The sequence below is a fragment of the Stegodyphus dumicola genome, chromosome X2 (assembly GCF_044657685.1).
Source record: "Stegodyphus dumicola isolate Sdum_Otavi_A_Nest chromosome X2, ASM4465768v1".
Classification (NCBI taxonomy): Eukaryota; Metazoa; Arthropoda; class Arachnida; order Araneae; family Eresidae; genus Stegodyphus; species Stegodyphus dumicola.
The window spans coordinates 17,350,246-17,377,931 of NC_140781.1; the positions used below are offsets into that span (position 1 = coordinate 17,350,246).

General features: G+C 33.4%; 1 protein-coding gene and 1 long non-coding RNA gene across 7 annotated transcripts in view; one reads left to right on the plus strand and one right to left on the minus strand.

The window, feature by feature from the left end:
- Positions 1-27,686, plus strand: part of LOC118193656 (silk gland factor 1-like) — a 232,912-nt gene that overhangs the window by 119,243 nt on the left and 85,983 nt on the right. The gene's annotated exons all lie outside the window — the stretch shown is intronic.
- LOC118191773 (uncharacterized) overlaps positions 1-27,686 on the minus strand; it is a 478,434-nt gene that overhangs the window by 98,999 nt on the left and 351,749 nt on the right. Inside the window, exon 4 of one of the 5 annotated variants that reach the window (XR_015039052.1) lies at positions 21,526-21,842. The exons of the other annotated variants lie outside the window; for them this stretch is intronic. This is a non-coding gene — a long non-coding RNA (uncharacterized LOC118191773). Of the gene's footprint in view, positions 1-21,525; positions 21,843-27,686 lie in introns of those variants that run through there. 5 annotated transcript variants of the gene reach the window in all.

The window sequence follows — 27,686 nt, forward strand, 5'->3', positions numbered from 1 at the left end:
AAGATATTATAATAAAATTTGCAAGCTTTATTATTCTGAATGCTAGCCTCAAAATTATTTATCAGTTATGCGCTTATGAACTTTTCATAAATTTCCTAAGCTTTTGAGCAAACGTTAAATATTAAGATTTTTCTTGAACAAGTTCCGTTAACTAAACCTAGACAGAGCAAGAAAGAATACAAAATCGTAAATGTATGATTTTTAATTTTATCTCTTTGTATCAAAACAAAATTTACTTTTTTTTTTCCCTTCCCAGTTTCAATCTCGCAACGTTAGGAAAGAAAAGAAAATTTTTAAAATGACAATAATCTTATCTATATAAAGCAGCAGCGCAGGCTGCTAAAAAGGGAACAAATCAGTAGATGAGTTCTTCATATGTTTAAAGAGCTATCACCTGCCACTTAAATTTACATATTATCATGATCTAAGAAGTGAGCGAGATGCAGAATTTTTTCTGAAACTCTACTATCCTAAAGGGTAACTTTACTTTACTTTGACAGAAATTTAGCTTGTTATTTAGCTTGTTATTTATGTTATTTATGGTTCTAATCATTTCCCTTTATGATTACGCTCAAAAAGCATGCAAATACTTAACGAAATGAAAAGAGTTAAGATGACGTGATTATGATTGAAGGTTTGATTGGAATTAGTTGCGATTATAGTAACCGAACTACTTTCCTACTTAATAAAGAAGAAAAATTATAAATAGGATGCTAAAACCAGATTGCTGCAAGCAACTGTTTAAGCATCTGAAACATAGTAATTTTTGAAGTATAACTTCAAATACATATAACAAGGCATACAAGACCGCCTTATATACCAAAATTTAAAACTTTTCTACAAGTAGTCTAAATAACTTCCTTGGAGGTAAAAATGAATAAATACATTTTCTTTGAATACAAATGTAAGAAGTGCTAAGAAGTTACTCTAATATACTAATTTTAAAAATTTAAGATTGCTCGCATAAGATGAATGTGGTTTGCAGAATGGTATTTTAAGAATACACAATTTTTTTATATTCGGGCCAGTATGGTTTTAGTTAGGGAGGAAGACTAGTTAGTTTTGTTGATTAGTTTACTAAATACGCAAAAGCCAACTTCTAAGGAAAGGGATGTTTTTGAGAAGAACTGTCCAGGAGAAACTGCCTCGGATTTACGCCATGCACGGGTAACCACAAAATTCAAAACATCGTTCGGATTTGTGTTCAGATAGAGCTTCCAGTGTTCAACGGTTTTATCCATTCTGCCGTTATGTGTACCCTTTAGGGGTTTAAATAAAATAAATGCTGTTAAGTTAGCAAAATATTTTAATTCATATATGCTGCTGTTATCTTATTATAGTTGAGAGAATCTATTGTGTAATGAACTTGATTTGTAATAGATATGATTTTTGAATAAAGGCTGAGAGTTTCCCGGCGTTTCAAGACAATTACAGATAAATTAATTCTTTTCAGTTTACAAAACTAAATGTATGTGAGCTCATAACGCAATCTAGACCTATGTTATTTCATCACTTATTAAACAGCAGAATAAAAATTCCCGTCCAAAATTTAGTTTAAATTTATGAATGTTCTCACTTATACTACTGAATTTCTGAACGTGTACCACTGAAAGTGAGAAACATGCATAAATTCGGTAAAACTAGTGTAACATTAAGACGTTAATACATTGCACTGGTTATAGGTTTAAAAAAACCAGTAGCTTTTTTTTCTGTCTTTCGTGAAGAGTTTCAAGAAATTTTTACTTTATTCTTTAGTTGCTTTTCATAAAAGCTCTATGTGTTTCGCAAAGAACTGTTTAGCGTTTCCTTGAGGTGAAAAAACATTCTGTTCCATTTTGCCTTTTTAATATGTAACTTAAATGAATAAATAGTGAAAAAAGAAGCAATGCTTCTAGAGTCACGAATGGAATGGAACGAAATAGAAAATAATGGCGTGCAAATTCATGAGACAAGGCTTTTTAACCCTTGAAGAAGAACAGGTTTGGAATTATTATCCCCATTTGGATTGGATTATTGTAATTTGGCACAAAACCTGTCAAGGTTATCTGCGCCAGACAAATGGTAACAATGCAATTAGTCATTTGTAAAAACTTCTAGCTGAGGTAAAAAGAGACAGATTACAGTCTATGATAAAAGCTGATACCTTTTAAAAAACAGGTTAAAATCTATTATAAAAGCCAATATCTTTTAAAAACAGAAACAAATTACTATGATGTGTTTTTCCAATTAAATTTCCTAAGTCTAGTTCTGAACAATTAAAATGTTTTTGGCGAAAATAATTAAAACTCTGGCATTCCACCAAGATGTGATGGACTGTCAGATCTGCATTGCAGTTTGGGAAGCTGGGATTCTCTTCTCCCTTCAGAAGATACTCATAGGTCAGGCGACAATGGCCAATTCTCAGTCGAGTCAAGAGAACATCCTCCCTTCTATTAGCCATACATGGCCAGTATCCAATGGTGGGTTTTACATTTCTCAGCTTGTTATATACTTTGTCATCCCATTGCTTCTGCCATTTGCTGAGAATTTTGCTTTTGACAAACCCTTTGATGTCTGCTAGTGGAATCTGAAGATTGTACATTGTGGTTGCAGTTTTAGCTGCAATATCCGCCAATCCATTCCCCTTAATGGCAACTTGTCCAGGGATCCACGAATAAAGAATCTGGTATCCCCGAATTTTTAAAGAATGATTCAACTTCAGGATTCTGGTTGCAACTGGGTGAGTACATTGAGCATTATCCCCATTTAACTGTGGAGAACTTCAAAAGAAACGTAATTGACATACTCGAAAAAAGCGTATGGATAATGTTAGCAGAGTTAAAGACACACCAATGGCTAAAATTTTAAACTAAACTAAATTTATACTCTGGCTAACATTAGTTAAATATATAAAAGGAAAACTTCGTAGATTCGCTGGCCTGACTCATTTTTAATGAATTAAAGAGAACTCTGTTTCATGACCGGTTTTTATTACAGATAAAAATACACCTCTTACGAATATACCCGCATAAAATACTCTGCGAGATTCTAAATCATTTAATAATAAGTGTTAAATAAGAAATATATTTTTACATTTCTTACACTTTCTAAAATCAACATAATTAAAACACATAAAACCAAAAACAGAATCCCCAGCATTGACCCGAATCGATCTAAAATAAAGAAAAATAATATTTTAACTTGATTTCAGCAGAACTCTTTGAATTAACAAGAAACTAATGTATTTTTGAGAGAGCAACAATTTCATGAAATCCAATTAATAAACATTAAATAACAAACCTAGAAGATGATAAAAATTTTAAGCAAAACTTCGACATTTCTCCAGGTAACGCTCCTGAAAAAACTGAGTTAAATTCAATCTAAAGAGGTGCATTAAACGGCATAAAAAAATAACAAAGACGATGAAAATCTTGCAATAAATTTTAAATTCGAATCGCTAGCTGATATTTAAATTCCGCAGGGTTTTGGGTGGCAACAAAGAAGTTCTGGATTAAATTTACTAGGCAATTTGATATTTACATTACTTTCGCGATCTAATTTCTCGAAAATCAAATATGAATAATTAATTTATTGAAACTTAGTCGACTGCTGAAAGTAAGGTAAATAAATTTTTCTTCTTTCACGGTTTTTCAATCGTTATTTCGATGATATGCAGAGCAAACACCAATTACTGCACAGAAGGAATTGAAGGAAGCATTCCCTCCCTCTCTCCTCCCGCCATTTTTGATGCTGCTATTTTTATTTTGTGTCAGAAACATTAATTTCTAGATAAATCACTGCAACTGCACTCGTTGATCGAGAAGCGTAAATAAATGATGACAGCAAGTCTGTAACCAAATATTTGACATTCAAATGAGCAAGCAATTTTCTGCGAAGAAAACAATTGCTTAACCTAAGCGCCGGGGCTCTGGAGATTCGAGTTAAAGATTAAGAATGTTTCTTCATCAAAGCCACTTTAAAAGGCATTAAGACTCGGATAAAATTCGAGAAAGAAAGACGAACCTTCCAGAGGATGATTCTTTTTCGCTCTTTTTTTTATATATATATAAACATTCGAAAGAGTAAGTTAAATTAAATACAACTCCACGCTGAATTTTAATCATTAAACAGGAACCTACGACTCGCAAATAAATAATTAGTTTAGCTCATAGGTGTGTTATTTGCGTAGCACAAAAACACCTTTTAAAATTTTGATTCGGAAATTAATTCCATCAGTGCAAACAAACGCTGGAATAATCTTTAATGCTATGAAAAGCTTTTTAAAAAGATATCGAAGGCGGAAATTAGGCAAAAGGAGAGGGGGGAAAAAACAACGCCACCAAAGCTGCATTCGGAATCCGTTTACACTGCCAACGCCTCGGAGGAATCGCAATGCCTGATTAGAGCTTTTTTGAAAATTTTTTTATTTATTGATGATGAGAATTAATCTTTGAAACGGGGCGATACGATTAACAATTCATCCTCTTTTCGCACTCGATTCCCATTCGCTTGAAACTGAAATTGTCATCTTCATTAAAGAATGGATTGTGTGCAAGTTTCTCTTTCGCTATGTATTTGTAATTTATTCAAATAGCTGATTCCTCTGTATTTTTGAAAAAAGAGAAAGGCGATATACTCTACTTTAAATTCAAAAGTTAAACTTTCATCTCATTATTTTAAATACGATTTTACGGTAGATTTTTCAAGTGATAATTCTTTCTTTTTGTTAAGCAAGCGTGATAAGTTAAAAAAATTTACGCCAAAATTAAATACAGTTTATTTTTTGTAATTAAATAAAGCTAACGATTAAAATAATAATAATAATAATAATAATACAGTATAATGCAAAAATAAAATTTAAATTATTGAAGCTCAAAATGGAACTAATAAAAATAAGGAAATGAAACAGAAACTGTTATATTACGTTATCTTTAAAGGGTAGCTTTTAATAGAACTATGAAAAGACTCTTAAGTTAACTTCCCATAGCCAAAATAATGCATAAGAATGCAAAATAATGCATATTAGACAAAACCATGAAACTTTGAGAAGGGGCTTGAAGAATGGTTCCATAATAATACTTTAATTAAATGCCGCATTTTTAAAGGGAATATTTTGTTAAAGAACTGCTACAGTTTCAAAAACAAAAGGAACTGCTATTGTTGTTTCAAGTTTCTGCGTGCTTCTCTGAACAAAGCAAAGAATCTTTATCAGTTGCATACTGTTCCTCAAGCAGATTCATACACTCGGACATAGCTGCTTGTAAAAATTGAAAAAATCATTATTAAGTGGTAACATCGACATGTAATGTATAGTTTTATATCATTTTTGCTTTACTTTTGCTTAGTAGTGTTAGAGAAACGTTACTCGAAACAAATGTACCCTCTTTTACCAGAAATAAATGGGATTTTGCTATGCAAGGATTGGTTATTTTGTATTCTGCAAGACGGATTAGTCGATACATTTTGGTTTCGTTTAAAAGCATAAACTGTTTTCAAATCCTAATAAACGTAAGTCGAATTATTGCTGTATCTGAAATTAACTTAATGTCTCAGACTTAAATTATTTTAGTCTTAAAATAAACCTTTCTATTTAAACACAACTTGGAACACAAATGCACTCCTTGTGCTATTAATATCGACTACCCTTTGCTGTGATGTAGTTAAAACAACAATCAAATTCAGCTGCAGAAAGCAGACTGATGATAAAGACTACGCAATTATATTCAAAGCTAAGTTGGTTCAGGAAACTCTTACCGGCTTAATGTCGGTAACAATAACGCAAAGCCGAAGAATTACAAAATTATCAGAGCTGGCAGAACTACGCAACGTGGCTACAAGGGGCAGAAACACGCTCTGTCTGGTGATTCAAAAAACTTAGCTTAAATGCTCTCTAACTCAATTTACATTATGGAGAGGAAATGTAGAAAAGAAGTTATAGTAAAGATCTTATAAGGTATTTCTCCTGCATTCTTAGCGTGCCTTCGTGGTGTAGTTGTTCTGCACGCTGGGCCGGTATTCCAGAGGTCCGTGGTTCGATTCCCGGAGAAGGCGGTTGCTAATTTTTCATCTTTACTGCTTCCAAAAATCGTAATGTCTCTGCAGTGGCGCCCGAACTAAAAGGGTGTTGGATGAGGTTTCTCCACACCCAGGATTTGGTGATTCCCTGAAAACCCCAGTCGCCCTTTAAATGCGGGAGTATATAAGGTAGTATTTCACCTGCCTTCGTGGTGTATTGTTCAGCGCACTGAGCCGGTATTTCAGAGGTCCGTGGTTCGATTTCCGGCCAAGGCGATTGCTCATTTTTCAATCTTTCCTGCTTCCAAAAAATGCCTAATGTCTCCACAATTTAAATCATAATAAATGGTTAGTTTCAAATAATAACTATACAAATTATCGGTTTTGCTAAGAGATGTCTTAAATTTATCACTTTTTCCTTCATTTTTCTTTTTTTTAATTATCATTAATCATAATACGCTTTATTAAGCCATGCCTTTAACTATGCTTATTGCTCTGCCTCTGATTTTAGTGATAGTTAGCAGTAATATTCAATGAAAATGTTTATTCTAATCCTTCTTGAAGTGTAGCTGAATTTCCAATTGTTTCAGTGGAGTTACATTTCAACTGTAAAACTTCAGAATACTTCAGTTGTTAAAAGCATGCAAATCAGTTTTATATTGCAAAACAATTTTTCACGTGCATGTTCGACCATAAAAAAAAAAAAATTTACGTATGCTTCTATAATATAGCTACTATAATACATATTTCGACAGTAGAAATAATGGTTAGCAGGGAATACATTGACTCTGTTTCGAGATTCGTAGGCCCATCAGATTTTTAATTATGTGAATATAACAAATTAACAAATAAAATCTTCTCCGTAGAAACGTGTTCTATTATTTTGGCATTGCATTTTTCGTTAACTTCGTAAATCCGAGGTTTCATTTACCTTTTTATTTATTTATTTATTTATTTTTAAAGCCAAATGTTTGCTCATTTCCTTAGTTGAAAAATCTGAAAAACAAGTTGTTTTGGTAACATGCACTAAGTCAAGACTCCAATTGTATACCTAAGCGACTATGTCTAGATAAGGAAACAGGAAAAGTACAAGACGCTTTTATTAAGAACTTCGCTAAGTTAACCAGAAGAACTCCGCTTATAAGCTAGCCAATACTTACGGCATGAAATGAAAAAGTAGAATTTTAAATTCAGACTTAATGTAAGTCTTTGTTAGCCAAAGGCTAAGCAGAGCTATTTAAACGCGCAAGTTGTCTCTAACCTACGCCGGCGTGACACCACAATCTGCAAGAATAAATCAACGCTGTAGACAGGAATGTTATCTCAGAATATCAACTATTAACGTGGCTTCAGCAGGTGGAACACGCTCTGACTAAAATAGACTCAAGCCTTCATTTAAATACACGCGAGCTAAATTTGCATTCTGGCAGGAAAACAGAAAGGGAGAAGTGAGAGTAAATATTCATAACTATGAAATTACTCGTTAATTAACATAACTATTTTACAAAGAAATCCGATTTGTTCTTTCCTCTCACAGTGTTATCCAAAGCAATATGTCTGATGCACTCATGCTCATCTGTAACCAGAGAAGGGGAACACAAGCAATGCGGTATATTTTATTAACACTACACGTAAAGTCTGGGCGCTGAATTATCCTCATCAGAAGACGGTAGTAGGTAGTAATAAAAAAACTGACTGCACCCAGCGACCGAGGCTCCTTTGTGTACCTACACAAGAAATGCACCCAATGGATCGGCTAGACGTAGCTCACATTTTATGAAAATGGAGTTGGTTACGCATGACGCAGCACGAGATGACAAATTTGAAATTTCAGAATGACGAACTCTTAATTTATATATTTTGCTTACTCATTTTTATAAGCAAAACTAATCGTTCATATTGATGACTGTGTCTCAGATGTTATATTTTACTTGACTTCCTGGTAGCAGAACTACGCTAATCATGGACTTCATTAGATTGAGACTCTGGTGGATGTGAATTCAAAGCAAGCATCATTTGCCATAAAATGTAAGAAAAGCTATAACCGAAATGACAAATTTTACTCGAAAGTCTTCCATTAGCTTAAACAAATTTGACCTATTCAGAATCTAATGGTACTGAATCGCAGGTCTCTCTAAAATACCTGGCATAACGTGATTGTTCTCAACAATGGGATTTGTTTAATGTTCTTAATCCTGAGCAGATACAGAATTTTGACATAAAACAGTGAATACAGAGAACACTCTACTACCTTATTATAAGAACAATGATACTGCAATTTGAATATAAAACTATTTAAGTGATACAAAAATATTATTTTGATCAACCTTCGAATAGTGAAACAAGAGCTAAATTTAAAAAAAGAAAGAAAAAATGGGATTGTGCGCCACTCTTGTGCGCATCCTATGTTTAAATATAAACCATTTACTGCAGTAAACCCTTTCCAATTTGTTTCACTCTTTATTATGGAGGATTACAATACTAGATGTCTGTGGGGATAATGATGAACATGCTTTTTGCTAATTTTTCTCAAGCTGAATAACAACTAGCATATTACACTGCAGTTTATGTCATTGCTTCCTGACAGATATTTCTTTATAATAATAAAATACATTTGAGGTACTCTTATCATGTACAAGGGCGATAAAACGTTTTGGTATTCTCATTACTTCTGATTATATTTTTGATCATTTTTTCCCTCTGAAAGCTACCTAATATGGAGTTATGCCACTTGTAAATGTAGTTGAAGTTACAGGATGTATTTGTTTCCTACAACAGAACTCCACAGTCCAATAGATCTAATGAAGAGAACAAAAATGAACACGCGCTTCATAGGCCTGCTAGAAGTAATTCCTTATTCCAAAGCTGATTTTTTTCTCAGATAAGTTCAGTTAAAGTATTAATTGGAGGTAAGGAAGTTTCTTATTGTCAGTTGAGTTATTTACGAGCAACTACTTGCCTTGTATTTTGCTAATTATTAGTATCTGTTTCCTATCTATGACATATACAAATATAAACATGAATATAAAACATAAATGGCATGTAATTTTACACGTATATTCAGAAAAGTAAATGCACGTCATATAATTCATAATTTTAATTTTCATGGTTTCCTTAATTCTACTTAACTTGAAGATTTCTCCTTTAGCGTTCCGAAAAAAGTTTACTTTAAGAGTTTGAAAAATCATATTTCTTAGTTAGATGTGCAATTTCCTTTTCTGAAATAACGAAGATGTTATAAAACATGTCGTTTTTGATGATTTTTATTATAAATGCAGATTTAAATAATTCCGAGCAAAGCTTTTAAAGCCCTATCCTATTACACTGAGAATTTCTGCTACTTCATTAACAATATCATGACCGTTACAATAACATTATAAGGTATTTTGTTCCTTCTTCCAGCATGCCTTCGTGCAATAACGGTAGCACACTCGGCGCGTGTTTGTGAGGTCTAGGTTCGAGTCCCGAAGAGAGCATTGCGTGTTTTTCATGTCTGCTGCTTAAAAAAAAAAAGAAAAGAAAAAGAAAAAAGTAAAATAAAAGAAACCTAATGACTCCACAAGTGGTTCGAATTAAAAGATAGTGGGCAATAATTCGTCACCACCACGACTTGGCTACTGGGTCCCCTAATCCCCAAACGCCCTTTAAAAGGGGGAGTATATAAGGTATTTTCTCCCTCCTTCCAGTATGCCTTCGTGGTATAAAGATAACACACTCGGCACTTATTCGAGGGGTCCAGATTCGAGTCCCGGCGAAGGCATTACTCATTTTTCATGCCTTGTTTCAAAATAACCTAACGTCTCTACAACATCATCTGAAAAGAAGCTTCAGAAGTGAAAATAAATCGACAGAAATCATTGCCTCTTGTCTTTTGCTTCAAGCCTTTGCATCTAATTAAGCATTTTGCTTCAAGCCTTTGTATCTAATTGCCCTCGAATAAGTGCCGAGTGTGTTATCTTTATGCCTCTTTGCATTTTGCTTCAAGCCTTTGCATCTAATTGCCCTCGAATAAATGCCGAGTGTGTTATATGTATGCCTTCGTAGTATAAAGATAACACACTCGGCACTTATTCGAGGGGTCCAGATTCGAGTCCCGGCAAAGGCATTACTCATTTTTCATGTCTCTTGTCTCAAAATAACGTAACGTCTTTACAACATCATCTGAAAAGAAGCTTCAGAAGTGAAAATAAATCGACAGAAATCATTGCCTCTTGTCTTTTGCTTCAAGCCTTTGCATCTAATTGCCCTCGAATAAGTGCCGAGTGTGTTATCTTTATGCCTCTTTGCATTTTGCTTCAAGCCTTTGCATCTAATTGCCCTCGAATAAGTGCCGAGTGTGTTATCTTTATGCCTTCGTAGTCTAAAGATAACACACTCGGCACTTATTCGAGGGGGTCCAGATTCGAGTCCCGACAAGGGCATTACTCATTTTTTATGTCTCTTGTTTCAAAATAACCTAACGTCTCTACAACATCTTCTGAAAAGAAGCTTCAGAAATGAAAATAAATCGACAGAAATCATTGCCTCTTGTCTTTTACTTCAAGCCTTTGCATCTAATTGCAAATGCTTATATTTTGTGAGTTTATCTTTAACAGTTATGCTAAAATAACTATGCTAAGGTTTCAGTGCAGCGTATATGAATGATTGCGTTCTTCAGTATAAATGTTTTCACTTCGTAAAGGATTCAATACTGTGCAATCTATGACAATTCTATTTTCTTACATAAGAAGTAGATGGCCGCTTGAATTTACTAGATTTTCCTTCAATATGTACATAATTCGAGTTATATAAACTGTTTTATATAAGCTATCTGGAGCAACTCATTCATTGACATCAGTATCAGTTCTTCGTATGATATAAACAGAGTCAAGCCGTCTTTAATTAATTTTGAAAATCTAACTACGAGTGAAACGTTGCTTTTGAGACATTTCTTACATTATTAGTATGAGGGTATAATCGCACAATAAGCTGAAATTGAAATAAGGGTAGACAAAAATGGAAACACACATTAAGCAAAAGATTTAAGAGCCGAAATAGTATATCTTTTTGCTACAAAATCATAGGAATTATTTACCATTATTTATCGAATTCCTTAGCTTCCTGTTCATTTATTAATAGCTCCATTATCATGATAATATTACTGATTATTCAGAAAGATCGTAGTGCAACTAATGAACGAGCTTCATACCATTACATTTACGTTTTTACTAAACTGTAAAACAGATAACATGCTTTGTCAACTTGGATTTCAAATAGAATCAGGGCCACCAACTAAAATGATAATGACTAGGCCTTATCTTTGAAGTTTAAAGAAAAGTGTCTTTTGAAGTATTAAAGTATTTTAAATTAAATTTAACATTCATTACATATAAATTATAAATTTTTAAAAAACGTTTTTGTTTCAGTCACCTATGTATCAAAATATAATTCTTCAAAAATCATTCTACGAAATTGGACAGTTTTCTAGGCACCGCTTCAGTACTCTGCTACCTGTACGTACAATTATTGAAAGGATATAATTTAGCTTTATTTTTTCATTTAACGTGCACTAAAGGTTTTTAGTTTCATGCCCACAAATTCCTTAACTGTCTTATTCCTTAATCTGAACACAAAAACAAAGTCATTCACAGGCATTTTCTAAATGAATGTATCAAAAATTTATCTAGTTATTAAAAAAATCTTTGAATACTCGTGCATTTCTACCATTAATATTTTGATGCCCCAGAGGCTTTCTATTTATTTATTTCTGAATTAAAGTTTGTCCTCAGATGTTGATAGCAAAATAATGGCTGATAAAATGTAATGTTGGTAGTAAAGTATTGTTGATAACAAAGTAATGGCTCGAATAATGTTGCTTTTACTTTATTTTACATAGAGTCTTTTCAAAAAGGAGTTAAAACAGAAATGAAATTAGAAGGATTCTTTTCCATATGCTATCTAAAATTTCTAAGCTTTTGCAATAGGGAAGAAGGAAAAGTAAGTAGTTTATTTCTGCCAGTAACTGAAATAGAATTTCCTTAAACAAGTTTTCAAAATGATATGTACAACATAAAGTGAATTAGGTTATGCATCTCTCGAATAAACTGTTAGCACTTCACATAATATACATTTTACAACTTGAAATGCAATCATATTTACACGTGAAATACAATTAAATCTTCTAGCGCAACGATTGCCAGATTATAGGCCACGCAATAAAATAGGCAAATAACCCGGACTGTAAATTATGAAACGGTAACGGGAATTCCGTAAAATCCTGTTGCAGGTCATCAGAAAGCCTATCGATCAGCTTCCCAATTAACTAAAGAGCTACGCAAATCCGGGAGCACTTTCCCATACGCTTACTGTTCCCACCTGCACGTGCATATTCATTTGCAAGGTACATAATATGATGTCAGAGCGATGTCCCAGTAAGCAGCAGTCGCATAATTTTTCAGATCAGATTTGTCTCAGTAAGTGGCTAAATGAATATTAAATATTTTGCTATTTTGAGTCAACTGTTTCATGAATGAAACATTTAATCATCGGTTAGGTGAACAGTGGCTAGTTAAATAAGCAAGCAATTCGAAAATGCTGACCTTGATGGTAAGATGTTTGTACCTTATAATTTATTGTTAGTTTTCGAAATAGCACAAGCTGAAAGCGAAACCACTTAATGGATGTTACCGTAATAAATTAACTTGTAGTTAAAATATAGTTCAATGCATTGAAATACGATCCATAGACAATTTAATTGAAAATAGGTTTCATTCACTTTGACAAATGCTCTATTTGGTTGAAGATCCTTCTTTTCATTGATATCATTTACTGATTTAAAATCCTAAAACGAAGTTAGATTGGATGAAATTCACTTTGATCAAGAGTCAGCGAGTTTTCTCAAAAATGTAATTCACAAATTCTGCTATCACTTATTATACTGAAGCAGCTTTCTTAGATAAATTAACTGGACGATATTTTAATATTTAATTCCGATTTTAGTCATTCGAGAACCCAGCATCTCAATTGTTGTTTTTTATTCAGCTGAAAAGAGATGCAGTTCTCCGGTAAACGAAGGTGATGTTATTAATACTTATCGCCCAATTGGGAAATTAAATAATTCTTTAAATTCAAGCAATGCTGAAATATATTAAAATTCCGTTCTTTCTAAAACTGCTAATAAATTTCATCCTGAAGAATGAGGAATGTATTATTTTGTTTGCACTTCAAAATTCATTCTTATTTGATTTTTCGTAACTAGAATAGAACGAAGAGCTCGATGAAGTCATTTTGAATATTTGAATAGTTGTAAAACTCAGTAAACATATCGACGTAGCGTGGAAAATAATACTTTAGCACACTGAAATGTATCTCCTAATCTAATTAATTTTAAAGCAGCATGTGTTTGCTACATCATATGTCTTCAAGTATACATTTTTATCGATACAGTCTGTTTGGTCTACTCTTAATAATCAAGCTATCTTGAAAATTGAATCAAATAGAGAAACACCATCAGTACTCTGCGCGAAGGAAGACATATCTAATGCTCTCAATTTAAAATGCATTTTGCTTAAATATGCCATAATATTCTTTATACTAAGTTCGCGTATTTGTTTTCATGTGTTTCATTTAACTGAAAATTTTATACTTATCTTTAAAATTCTTAGCTTTCATTTTGCATACTGTAAAGCTTTATTCCGAGTTCGCTTAATTAATTCAATTTTAATGTATTATGTTGAGTACGACTGGCCGTGAACTAATTTCCTATAAATAAATGCAAATTAGCTAGTATCAGATTTGATAGCCGTATAAGTTCAAACTCGAATGCAACGCCTATTTATTTAAAGAGTAGTTTCTAGCAATTTTTGTGCACATAACGATTTGGAAATATCGCACAAACTATACTGTTCTCATGTTGTTCATCAGTCGCCATATGATTATAATAATAATAAATAATAATAATCATTAAAAAAAGCTAGAAATACTGCAGTTTCTACTTCTAGGGCTCGAATGGTTAAGTTGCATTCATAATACCTATAATGCGTAGAACCGACATTGTAGAGGATCGACACTGCGTAGGACCGACTCTGCGTAAGATAAAATGGAAATTTTGATAATTATGTCACAATGAGTTAGAGGTTATCTTCACAGTACTGTCACATACATATGATCGACACTGCGAAATACCGATTCTGATTAGAACGGACACCGTTACCGGATCGAGACGATGAAACAGAAATTTTGACAATGATATAATAATGAGTTAGAGGGGTTGCAGATGTTATGTTCGACATTGCGTAGGGCCGCTGTCAACCTAACATCGATATGGCATAGAAACGATTACAACATGCATAATACAGTCAAGGATTATAAACAGAAAACCGCATATTCAAGAGGGAAATAATTTGATTAAAATTATTAATTTTTTAAGTTATTTACATAAGATCCACAACGGATACCGGCATAGAGTGTAAACCGTTTTTTGAGTTGCCTTCTCGATTCTGTGCTGCGAAAAGTATTTTTGTTTCGCTACAGTGTTGATCCTGTACCCTATTCCCGAATGGTCTAGGTTAGCTGAATTTTCAAAAGTTGTTATTATTATTATTATGTAAATATGGACTGGGGTCCTTAAGAAAGTCTTGTTAGGTTCAATTCAGCGAGACTTTGTATAGTCACTAGTCTAATCTTCTTAGTCTTCAGGAAGAATTTTACCGTCTTTACCTTTTTCTTCTTCCCTTACCGCGTGCCTTCGTGGTGTAACTGTACAGTACGTTTCGCTAGCAATCGGGAGGAGAATTTCTTGCAGTTTCAACAAACAACAATGATTCATGTTACGTAAACGCCAAAGTTTAAATTTAAAACCGAACAACCTGGCTCTCCTACCCCGCGACTACTAACTTAATTGCAGTGAAAGACCAATAATATGGTTTAATCCAATAATTAATCTTTTATTTGGTCGTGACAGATAACAAGGAAGAAAAAGTTTTGCTTTCTGTTGAGGTTTAATGTGCAGTATATTCTATAACAGAGATATTTAGCTTTTTTTTTTATTATTATTATTTTCTTATAAACATGATATATCACTAATAAATTAACGTCGTTAAAATTAACTCAACATTTAATTACAAAACTTCTAGCTTAATGCAAAAATTAAGTGAGTTTCACGACCTCCACAGTTTGTCATAAGAAGCAAAGATCACGGTTAAGATATGTTATTGTTGCGTCTAATTTCGCTTGTCTGATATGAGAGCAAGCCCACGAAATTCATTCGTGGTAAGGAGGCAAGATAGCGCCTGTCGATAGGAAGAATCTTGGGCACTATACAGGTGACAGTACGACTTTGCTCCCAATTTTCGCCGCATGTTTTGAAGAAGAGCACACCGTAACGCCACCGAGGAGGCTTCCGACTTAAGAAGCGCACACTGGGAGTCGGGTCCGAGGGTTTCCCACCTCTCTTTCCCTACCACCAACTTCTCGAGAGGACTTCCGGTTCACCACATATTTAGAGTGCCCCCAGACCTCACAGACACTATACATTTACAAAGATCCATGCCTTCCCCGGGATTCTAACTCGGGCCAATCGTTACGGCAGTCAGAGTCACTAACCATTATGTTGTTGGGCGGCTGCGAGTAAGATATAAAACATCGTAATAAATACGTTAAATACTGATAGCTCGTCTCAAGTTCGATTTCCTACGAAAAGGCTGTTATTCCCCCCCTTCCTGGGGAAAAGGTCCTATGTGCAACTCAAATATGAACCAGTTTCTTTCGAACAATCTTCTAAGAAAGCATTTCTTCTTAGGCAAAGAGTGTGTGTGTATTTAATTATGGCAAAGCACACGAGGGATATCTGCCTAAGGGGAGGGGTACCTTCGAGGAGGACTTTCTAAGGGAAACTGGCTCGTATACACGTTACACATGGAGAAAACCACGAAAACGCCCATGCAGCCAGCCCGTTCGGGAGATTCGAACCTCGTATCGAACTACCAGTGTTCAGCGATTTTACCGCTCGGCCGCTGGTCGGCCCCTTAGGCAAAGAGACTTCGTATGCTTTGCCATGATCAGTGAACCAAGTAAAACGTTAAATGTTCGTTATTCCTTCTAAAATTAGATAAAGTTTAGCTGTAGATTAGCCTTAATTTAATAAAAAAGTTCTGTTTACTTTGAAAAAAATCTGAAACGGCTCCTGTATCTTCAAAAAGCAAAATTTTGTTCTCTAAGTAGAATGCGTGTGTTATTTTATCGTGTAAATACGTGATGCTAGTACATGGAAAAGAGGGAGCTGGGCTAGATTCCACGAAACTCATTGAAGTTATCTATACAATTAAATGATAATTTAAGAATTGTACTTTACCGAATTTTAAAATTCGAATTGCTGCATTCCGTTTCCATTCTATCCGTCATTCGATTTCATAGCATCAGTGAAGATTCATTCTTTTTACAATTAAATTGTATTACAGAATATATTTCACATTTAACTGCCGCTACAATTTCTGACGAAGCCTAAAACCGCACAGCAGCAATTCACTTTAATATGTAATGATACTTCTATGAAATCAAATTAAGAGAAAATATTTGGGTGATAATAATTTCTTTTGAAACACGAACCGCAAAACTACAATTATATTGTGTGAATATTTCGCAAGGAATGTGAAAAATTATCTTCAGTTAGTTTAACCTGTCCTAATAATTTATTTCTGCGAGGCCTTAGCGCTCATTTATAATGATAGTAGTGATTAATAAATAGGCAAATTCAGCTTTAGGCTGGAACTGATGTGGAGTATAAAGATGCCAAGTATTTCGAAAGGCAAAGAATAGGCTTTTGCGAGTACGAAAACTTCTTTTATAACACCCCCCCCGGATGAACTCCAATTTATTATGTTTATTGTTCACGTAAGCCCATATACAAAACCGTTGCAGCTTTAAATTTATTATTAGATGTGAACGAAAGGTGAATAAAGTTTTTAACAGTTAAATAGTAATTTATTTGTAATAATAGCGAAATTTTTATTTAATTATGAAATTAAATATCGAAAAATTGAAGAGCCTCGCTGGGAGTGTGCTTTCTACTTACAGTTTTGGATGAACCGTTGCGTACTGGTAGTTCTATCTAGGATCGAATTCTGACGAATTTATTGGCTACATTGGCGTCACGTGCTATTCCCCATATGTAAAGTGAAAACAAGTCAGTTTCCTTAGTCCTTTACGAAGCATCCTTTTGTTAGGCTGATAGTCCTCGTATGCTTTGTTGTAAACAATAAAACAGTTTCATACTGATTACACGTTTTTAACAAATATCGTTACAAAGATTAGTGTCTGTATGCATCTGAGTTTTATTAATATTTGAGGCTATATGCAAGATAAAACATAGGAAAACAATTTTTCTCGCTTGTGCATTACTTTGTAATAGAAACGATTTCATTGAAGGTTTTTCGAACTACTTTTGGCGGCAACAGAACAGCAGTTTTCTCATACAATATCAGAACATGAGCCACGGGAAAAGCCGCAAGCCATATTGTTTTTTTCCAAGGAAATTTAATTCTAAGTGAAGTTTCTGCAATCACTTATATAGCTAATTTCTAATAAGATTACCTTAGTATCATTCTGTATTCGATTTGTAAATAATGCAAAGGTAAAGCGAAGCCGAAAATCTTTGCGCCTAAAACTATTACCAAACCATGAAGCTTAATTTGATGTACCCCAAAATACCTACTTTAAAATGCTTCGATTAATCAAATGTTTTGAAATGCATGTGATATAGACACTGACTTGGTTAAAGAACTGAAAACCGTTGTTGTGAATTTCATTTTAAAACCATATTATATGGAAAGAGCATTGAGCATTAAGCATACATGCGAAAGTAGGAAAATATCTCGTGGTTTATGACTGCCTATAATTAAATACTGTATTTTCATCATTACCTAATTTTACAAATTCTACTTTGTAACTTCATACACTTGGAAAGTTAGTTTGAACATTTTAAGCGTATGCCTTCTGATGTGGCTTTCATATATCATGGTTCAGAGTTACTACTGCCACTCAAAGAATTAGAAATTATTATGTCGTAAGGATTATTTATTTTTATCAAACCAGTTATTTCATGTTAAATATCTTTACTATCATTCCCCTTTCCGTTTCTTGCCAGAATGCTAATTTTTAGTTCCAGTGTATTCAAATGGGGTAGAAAGAGATAGTAGTTAAAGGAAGGTTTCAGATTGTGTAATCAGGGCGTGTTCCGCCGGCTGAAGGCACGTTACTAGTTGCAGTTCTTTGATAGCAGTCTGTTTTCGGTGCTGCGTTATTCTTGCCAATACTGCTTGTCCCGCCGGTTTGAGGTAACTTGCGCGTTATTCATTTCTGCGTAACCTTTCGGGTTAATTTAAAATTTAATTTGTTTTAAATTTGAATTCTTTTTCTTTTGGGTTACGCCATATGATGGCTGGTTAGTAAGCACAAGAAGTATCTTCTGCTAAATTACTTTGAGTTTCGTAAAAGAGGGTCTTTTACACCTTCTTACATTCTCTTTCATTTTAGATATAGCGAAATGTCGCGTACATGTCTATTTAAGGATTTGTCTCAAGTTACACTTAGTTACAGGCACAATCCCTACTATGTTATATTACTACTAATACCTCGAAGGAGTGTTAGTGTTTTCAGTCTGAGATGAAATTGTATTCGTTAAAGATAAAGTTCAAAAACAAAAGAGAGATTTTGCCAAACAATGTCTTTTAATGTCAAACACTGTCTTTTAATTTATTTTCGATATTATAATAACACTCTACTCATCAGCCGAAGAAATTGCATTGTTTAAAAAGCTATTTTTTGTGTACTGAATAACATTTTGAAACAAGCATTATATTATGCCACAAAATTAAAAAGTAATTCTTTAAGCTATAGCCTATGAGCTAAAGTAATACTTCGTTCAGGCTATAGCTTAAAGAATTACTTTTTAATTTTGTTTTAAATTTTGCAGCTCAATGGGCAAAATTGACCTCACAGATCCTTTTTGTTTAGTTCATAAGCTTTTCTTATATTATGCCATAAAAGTTATATATAAAATAAATACGCTTCTAATGCTTTACGATATATCAGTTTCAAAATTTCCAATTTTATTTTCTATGCACATTAATGTCGACATCCAGGAATCAGACGGTGATGATGAAACTTTATCGAAATGAATAGACTGCCATCCTCTCTCTCTCTGAATATACATAGAGAGATGGATAGATATTTAAATTCGATTCAGATAATAATATGCATTTTTAGTATTTCGGTATTTTTCTAAACATACCATTTTATGTACAAAAGGAAATGCAGAAAAAGTTCCGGAATATTTCAATTTGAAATTATTTTTCATTTGAGTTTTTCATTTTATTCAGCAGTCAACAGCAAAAATTTAGATTTATAAGTAGCGTATAGTAGATATATTCTTAAACATGAAAACAAAACATTATTTTTGTTTATATATATATATGTTTTTCAAGTTTTTCACTATTAAAACATTTTAAAACTTTTCAATGGATTCTTTAGGAAATTCGAAAGCAATCTGCAATTTTTCGGATTGAAACCATTTTCCTCCTTACGTTCTCATACAAAAATACAGTCTGAAAAATCGTTTTGCCAGCTGCAAGATATCTACTCTCTGTCACATAGGCTTGGAATTAAGCTAAACCACTAAGGACTGAAAATGTTATAAACATATATTGGAGTCGTAGCAGCTACATAGCTCTTATTTCATTTTTATTTCGAGACCGGTATCTCAAATATTATCTAGATCTGTCGGAAATCTTGCCTTTAACAGTATGAGAAGAAAGCCTTCTTTACTATTACAATACAGCATTTAGTTTACAATGCGTAAGTTAATCTGTTTTTCAATGATTGCTAATGTGTTATGCATACACTGATATTCAGCTTAGTCGCCAGTTACCATTTTAATTATAAAACGCATTATTTCCGCTGCCGCCTCTTTTCCTGTAACTAAATTTCCGTTGCTCTATTTCTTTTTTGTTCCTGCATAAATGACTTTCGAGTCTCGCCACTTCAACTAGGAGATTCTGTGTGTCCCTAAAGAATCAATGAATGTCAACCGTTCTTCAGCTCACTCGCCAGCAGTCTACCGCCGCACACGCACCGGGCTACCGCACGAGGGCCGGTGCACCGTGGCACGTGGCACCCCATAAAGTGGTCACTTTTTCGACTGTCGCTGGTGGCCAGGGACACGTGTCCAACTCATTTTACCCGCTATTAGAGTCACAATGGCCTCCACATTCACTCATCTGGAACAAGCGTTCAAGTGGATTGAAGTCAGAGTCACCAACGCCGTGGGAAACCGCGTTTTAATTTAGGATTCTTACCTTTCTGAATAATAACATCGAGTGGTACAATGTATTCTCGACTTTCCCGAATAAATATTAAAAAAAGTGGGCAATTATGAGAATGACGTCAGTAGCGACGGAAGTAGAAAGATAATAGTGGGTTTTTAGACGTTCAATAAATGCTCGGGGTGATTTTGCGTTTTCACGCAAATGGTTTTACTGATGGGATTTTCAGCTGTAATTTTAAAACGCCACAGCAGATATTTTCCATATTATTTAAAATCTTCGCAAATTATGAAACAAAATCTTCATTGCAATGAATTCTAGTTCATTTAGTAGTTTTTTAAAGCAGTTCCATGAATAGCGATCGGAAATATTTGCAGTTTTTACGGGCCGTGCTTTCCATTTCTAGAAACAGAGAGAAATGTTCATTTAGACTAATTAAAAAAAAAAAAAAAAAAAAAAAGTTTTCTTTATCGAACCCATTACACTTTTTTATATAATAGGCAGCATGCGATATAATTATAATGCAAATAATTGCACTTAAATGGTAACATAAGTGATTGCACTTAAAGATAATTACAATATGCACTAAGAATATGAACAAAAGCTTTGAAAAAGGTTTTATTAGATTTACAAGTTATTTTATTTTGTATTATTCTTATTTTTAATTTTACAAATACAAAAGGGTTTTCCGAAATAAAATCGCAAATACAAAAAAATTCGATTTAACTACAAAAAACTCGCTCTAACTACAAAAAAATTCGATTTAATTGATCGCTGCGTTTGGTATATTCATGTGTTTTTTTCATATTCGCCATAAAAATACTTAATTATTAACTCACCTCGTTAAAAATTCTTTTGGTTTAGTTGATTGCGGCAAAGCGCTCGAGGGCCATCTGCCTAAGGGAAGGGATGACTTTGTGGAGCACTTTCTAAGAAAACTGGCTTGTATACCATTGTAAAATTGTTTAATTGTAAAGTTGTTTATATATAGCACATATAATGGTGTGTACTATTTACATATGGGAAAATCACAAAATTGCCCTATGCAACCAGCCCGTTCGCCGGGATTCGAACTCTAGACAGAACTACCAGTGCTCAGCTACTGCACAGCTCGACCGCTTGTTTGCCACCTTGTTAAAAAATACTTGTCTCCTGCTTTCCATAACTAAATTATTGACTTGACTAAATTCTGCTTATTCGAGATAAAAAAAGAGAGAAAACTTAATATTTTTCAGTAACAACTTTTATTTTGGGATATTTATCTCAGGTGACTTCAGAATAACAAAATTTGTCATACACATGTATTTTTGAAAAGGCTTGTGCTTGAACATCCTTCTTTAAAACAATCAACTCTTCTTACATCATAATATCAGGATCAAATATATCACAGTTCAGCGGTATGAACTATTCAAATTTTCAATGTGTTGTTAAGCGAACATAAAAGTCTTCTTTTAAATTTTGCAAAAGCTTTGTCTTTCTTCCTTCTGCCAAAATTTTGTGCTTTTCGTATTTTTTTTTTTTGGTTGCATTTTCTTGTGTTCCTGCGTTTTCCTAAAAAGATACTATTAATTTAAAATATATATATATATATATATATATTAAATACATTTTATGGATTCTTCTCTTGCATTTATTTAATATAATTTAGTCGCTATTATATGCTATATACTGGTCTTGGCTGGCTTTGAGAATAGAGTCTTGAAACAGGTCTTCTGACTCGTTTCATTCGCATAAAATTGTTTATATATAGCACATATAATGGTGTGTACTATTTCTAAAGTTACAACAGCAATTCTTTATATGCCCTTCTCCTAACCATGATGCAGTAAATTATATTCAGTACTGAACTTTCAGGAATTTTGTCTGAGTTTAAAAACGCTTAGGCCCCTACGCGTCTTTCTCCACACAGGTATACCTTATTTGACTAGAAGCGAATCTTTATTCACGTCGGAATTTGGTATTTGTGCATCTCTTTCGACGAAAACAGTTACTTTTTGCTCACTGGCATGTTATTTCAAAAGTGGCATTTAGTGCTTGACACCGTTTGGGCGGTAGAGCATGAATAACAAGAAACGGTAAAATTCATCAGTTTTTTATTGATATTTTACGGAAAGATTTATATTTTAAACTAACTGGTCTATAAAATATGTGTTACGATTTCCTTCTTAATTAGTTACTCGAAGGAAAAGGCTGCTTAGTACTGACATTTCCTGAGTGAATTCGATTAACAGCATTCAACGATATCACTCGTTCGAGGAGTATGAGAATTCAATGAGCACAAAAAGGCAATTGAAGAGATACAGCTATTAGTTTAGCTATCAAGACGTATATCATGACAAATCAAGCTATAATCTATGTCAATCATTATTAAGAGAGTGCTTAGTGTCTTTAAGAAGCTCCAGCTGATTTAAGTAAAGTTTTAGAAAGAATTGTCGAACCTTGTGTTGGTGAAGTATAAACTGAGTTAGCATTTTATCTCTTCAGATTAAGACGTTAGAGTTTCTTCAAAAATGCTTCCTGTGAACAACAAAGAATTTCAAACTCAGCTTATTTTGAATTTGTATAACTACAAGTCACAAGTTAGCAGTAAATGTTTTAGTAATTATGCTTATCTTTACAAATATTTATTCAATTTTAAACGCTGTGGTAGCGCAAAATCTTGCTTTATATAGTAATTAAGACCAACCAAACAATTAGAATTTAAAGCTAGACTTTACAGCTTTACTTATATGTCCTGTATTTCATCGTGATTTTGGAATAAGTTCAATAAATGCTGTATCAATAAAAATTTTGTCTCGTGAGATTAACTGATGAGATGAGCTGGTAAGTTTGCCATGTGCAGATCTATTTTGCTGAAAATTAAAATCTCGAAATCTGCTTTACTAACTTTTTTATTTTCGGGTAAACCGACTACTTACCAAAGACGAGATTTCATTACCAAATAGTTTTCGTTTGGGAGCGTAATGTAAATTGTCATCGTAGTTGTTGAAATTGAAAGAAAGTGGAACTGCATGTTTGAGCGAAGAGTTAAACTATAAATTGCTTCAGATTCCTTTATCTAATTCCGGAAATAATGCTTATGAAGTTTTCCTTATAATAAGTCTGCTCGTCATTTGACTTAGTTAGCACATCATTTGATAGAGGTTAAAAAGGAAAAGTGGTATTAGATTTCATAGCAAAGTTGAAATTAATAGAGGAATTAATTCTTTTCTTTAAGGATTTAATTATGCTTTCAGATAGCTTTTCCTACGCTATAGCGAAATATTGTTATTTTCAAGTCATTATAATTAACTGTGAAGAATAACTTATAAAGAGATGGATTAGATTTGCTTAATAATTCTCAGACAAATTATATTAACTGTGTTTATTTCCTTTAAAGCTCTGACTGAACAAATAAATTACATGTAAGCAGCGAAATATTGTTCTAACATGACTGCTGTTTACATTCCAGAAGTAATGGCGAAGTATGCTAAGTATATTTAAAGCATACATATAGAAAATAAGAATGTCAGTTAGTAAAGCACCGATCCGATGAGGCTAACAACACGAAAGTTTGAAAAGAAGAACAAAACAACTTACGTCCCTCGAAAAGGTGTCTACTTGGGGTCCTTAGTTGGAGCTGAGATATTAATTTTTTAAGATATAATCACAAATTTCTGAACTTGGAGGAAAACACACTTGGCATTAACATTAGCACGAAAGAATATCACAGAGAGCACTTATTCCTGAATACAATGATATGAGACTTGAGTACTTCAAACGGCTTATTACGCTGTAGAACTCTTATAACGTAGGGCAACTAATCATTCTTCTTGCTCTGACTATGCGTCCCGCGCTAACTCAGATAATAAGTGCTGTTCTGAGGTTTATATTTCGAGTTTTTATTAACTCGTTGCTTTTAACAATACTGCTATAAGGTATTTTCTCCTTCCTTTTAGCATGCCTTCGTGGCGTAATTGGAAGCACACTCGATGCGGATTTGGGTGGAGGGGGCAGCGTTCGAATCCTGGCGAGGGATCTGCACATTTTTCTGGTCTTCAGCATAAAAAAAAAAGCCTAATGACTCGACTGCTCATTCTAGTTCTTCTGATTCGCATTACTCACTCCATCCTCCTGTCAAAAAATATTACCAAGATAGCAATTAAATAGCAAAAATGTCTGCGAGTTACCACGCTATGCAACTAAATGGAGGACCTCGTCAACTTTACGAACAATTCGATGACATTAAAGCAAACTGTTTTTTATCATATAAGAGTTAATTAACTTGATGTTATCCCAAAACCATTTTCAATTCATCGTTAAACTGTTACTGCAAGCTGAAACTAACGTTTGTTACATATTATTTTAAATATTTACTCATTATTAAATTACTTATGATTTAACTCTGGTAGTTAACCGTAACAATTACAAAGTATTGTTAATAGTAATTTAATTAGTATTACTAAAAGCTCATGTTAGAGTAATTAAAACATCTATTAATTGGGAATACTTATGAATATTTCATTCAATGGCTATCAGCAGAAAAAAAAATGCTGTAGTTATGAAAATTAGATCATCATGAGATTAGACAATTTGCGAAGAGTTTACTCGCATTTAGGAATGAAAGCAGGAGTTCTTGAGAAAATTGTTCATTTACAAATTCCATTTACGTTTTGCATGAATTCGTATTAGTAATTTACAAAACAAACAAAAATATCGACACATTTACATTAACAAAATGTTTAAGCAAATTCGAGTATTTTTATGAAATCCCGGAATATTGAATAACTCTATTTTTTACTTCAAGCTTGGAGTTGGAATAAATTAATAAAATAAGCGTCGAAGACACTCAAAGATACACTGTAATCACTCTTCCTATGAAATAATCAGAGGGAAAAGCTCCGTCTGTCTGATTTCAACAGTCACACAGATTCAGAAGCAAATGAAAAATTCCAGCCATTATTTTTATTAATGCCATAAGAGTGGCTAGTAATTCTCTCTTGCATCTATTCAATCATATAAGAATGTTTTTAAACTGGGGAAGAATTAGATTAAATCCTTTTAGTTAAATCGCCTTTTTCTGAGACTTTAATACAGAACTTACTTTTTTTCTAATACTTGTAAAGTTACTTAGGGCTCATTGACTGATTTTCGCCGGTATGTGTTATAAAGAATAGGAGAAATGCTATGCTCATGGTTGGGAAAGGTTTTAATAACCTTGTAGTATTTTACTTCAAAAAAGTAGTTAAAAACTAAAACAATTTCTTTCAAAATCTGCAACTTAGTAAGCGACTTATTAAGCGATTTCCTTCAAATAACATTGGAAATTTGTTCTCTGTTATTTCAAGTTCAAACATTCGAGGGCATTTTATGGTCCTTCAGAAAATCTATACATTAATATTTCGCTTAAGTGACAAATATCAACATATAATAAGAGATAATAATCAAAAATCGATCAGTTATTTGAATATGGAAAAGCATACGAAAGCTGTTTGAAGGGAAGAATGCTTTCGTAGAGGACCTTTCAAGAGAAACTGGTTCGTTTTTGTGTTAGACATAAAAAGAAACAAGCACAAACACCCATGCAATCAGCCTGTTCTCTGGGATTTGAACCAAAGTCGAAGTACCAGCGTGCAGCGGTTTTCACTTTTCATCTGCTGGTGAGCTAATCATGAAGCAAATTTATTACATGAATGTCCCATATAAATATTCCATTTGTACCAATGCTAGACTTGAAATGAAAAAATAATGCTTGTTGATACAATTTTATATATCAAAAACAATAATTTTCATCATTTCCATTATTAGTTAGCTTAGTTTTTACGTATATATCAAATATCTGATGCTTATGGAAACTAATTCTAAGGTTCTAAATTTAGCGTCCAAATTCATAATGCTTATCGATGATTAACGGCAAGCTATATGTGCGCAAGTTGATCTAGGTTTTAAGGAGAGGCCCTTTCTAACGCGCGACAAGCCTAATCATCGAATCCAAACGATCCCATCAAGAGAGAGCTTGATAAGTATGTTATCTTTTCACTCAGAGTCACAGAACGGTGTTTTTATCGCTTGCTTTTACTGCGTCTGAAACAGTCTGTCCAGCAATAATACGTCGTCATTCAGCTATAAAAACATTTCTTATCCAGGTTTTAGGTAGCAGCTGGGAAAAGAAAATACATTGTCATCCAAAAGGACTGGAAAAAGTTTTTTTTTTTATATACAAGAATTATAAAGCAAAGCAAAAAAATACGAAAGTTAGTAGCTGTATACAATGCAATTATCTACACCAGTTTAAAGCTGCGTTGTACCTATTTTCAATGACATATTATTATAAAATCATGATTATCTGCATTTTTAATGGTACCATCCCCGAAAGAAATTTAAAAAAGAAAAAGAAGATAAATTGAGATCCCCCCCCCTGCACTAAAAGGCATTTTTGCAAAAATGAAGGGCAGGAGCGTTTCTTGACGCCCTAGTTTAAGCCTTTGTGCCTCCTTAGTTTAAGCAACTGTGTAAATTGTTTAAAGTTTCAAAAATAGAGCTCAAGCGCCGTTTAACCAATACGCGAGCAAGCTGTTAACCTAGATTAAAAAAAAATTAGAGCAGTTTCCATCTTGGATTAATTTAGGGGATTAATTTAGGGTGTGTATTACTGCTCCTTTTCACGATTTCTGCCATCATGCGATATTTTACGCAAATGAGAAACTTTTGTAAAGTTGTTTGACTCAGTTTCAGCAGATTTTGTTTTATTCATTGGTGTTTATGCTTCTTACCTTTGAAACTTGGATAACGAGTAACTGAGTTGTTAAAGAATTGTAGGTCTCATGTGTACCTCGGTACTTCTGCGTTTTTAGAAACTTGAAAACGAGGACTGCCAATTCATCAGAATAAATTATTTGGGATGTAATAAAACCACGACAGCCGCGATCTCCAACATTCAAAGCCGAGATCTCCAATATTCCAAATATTCAAATGTCAAACCACGACAGCCAATATTCAATTCCAATATTCTAGAAATAAACTATACCTACTAAAACAAATCGACAGTACAGAAGTTTGGTGACTGATATGCTGCTCCCTTAATTCAACGTATTGATCTTCAAGAAACCGAATGTTAATGATTAATGCCGTCAGATACAGTAGTTTATTAAAAGAAAAGCCAATCTCTCACCAATAATTAGTTTGGCACATTAAGTAAAGATTTCGTTCTGATACTTCTGAATAGTTAGTATAAATCATTTGATGTAATATAGCTACATATGAAATTAAAAATGTAATTACATAATGTATACTTAAATACACTGTCAAAAAGTAACAAAAACGGGATACAGTTGCTGGTATTTGTAGGAAAAATTTCTATCATGTAAAGCTATATTAAAGACGTTAAGTCGTACACTTCCAACCTGATCCATGATA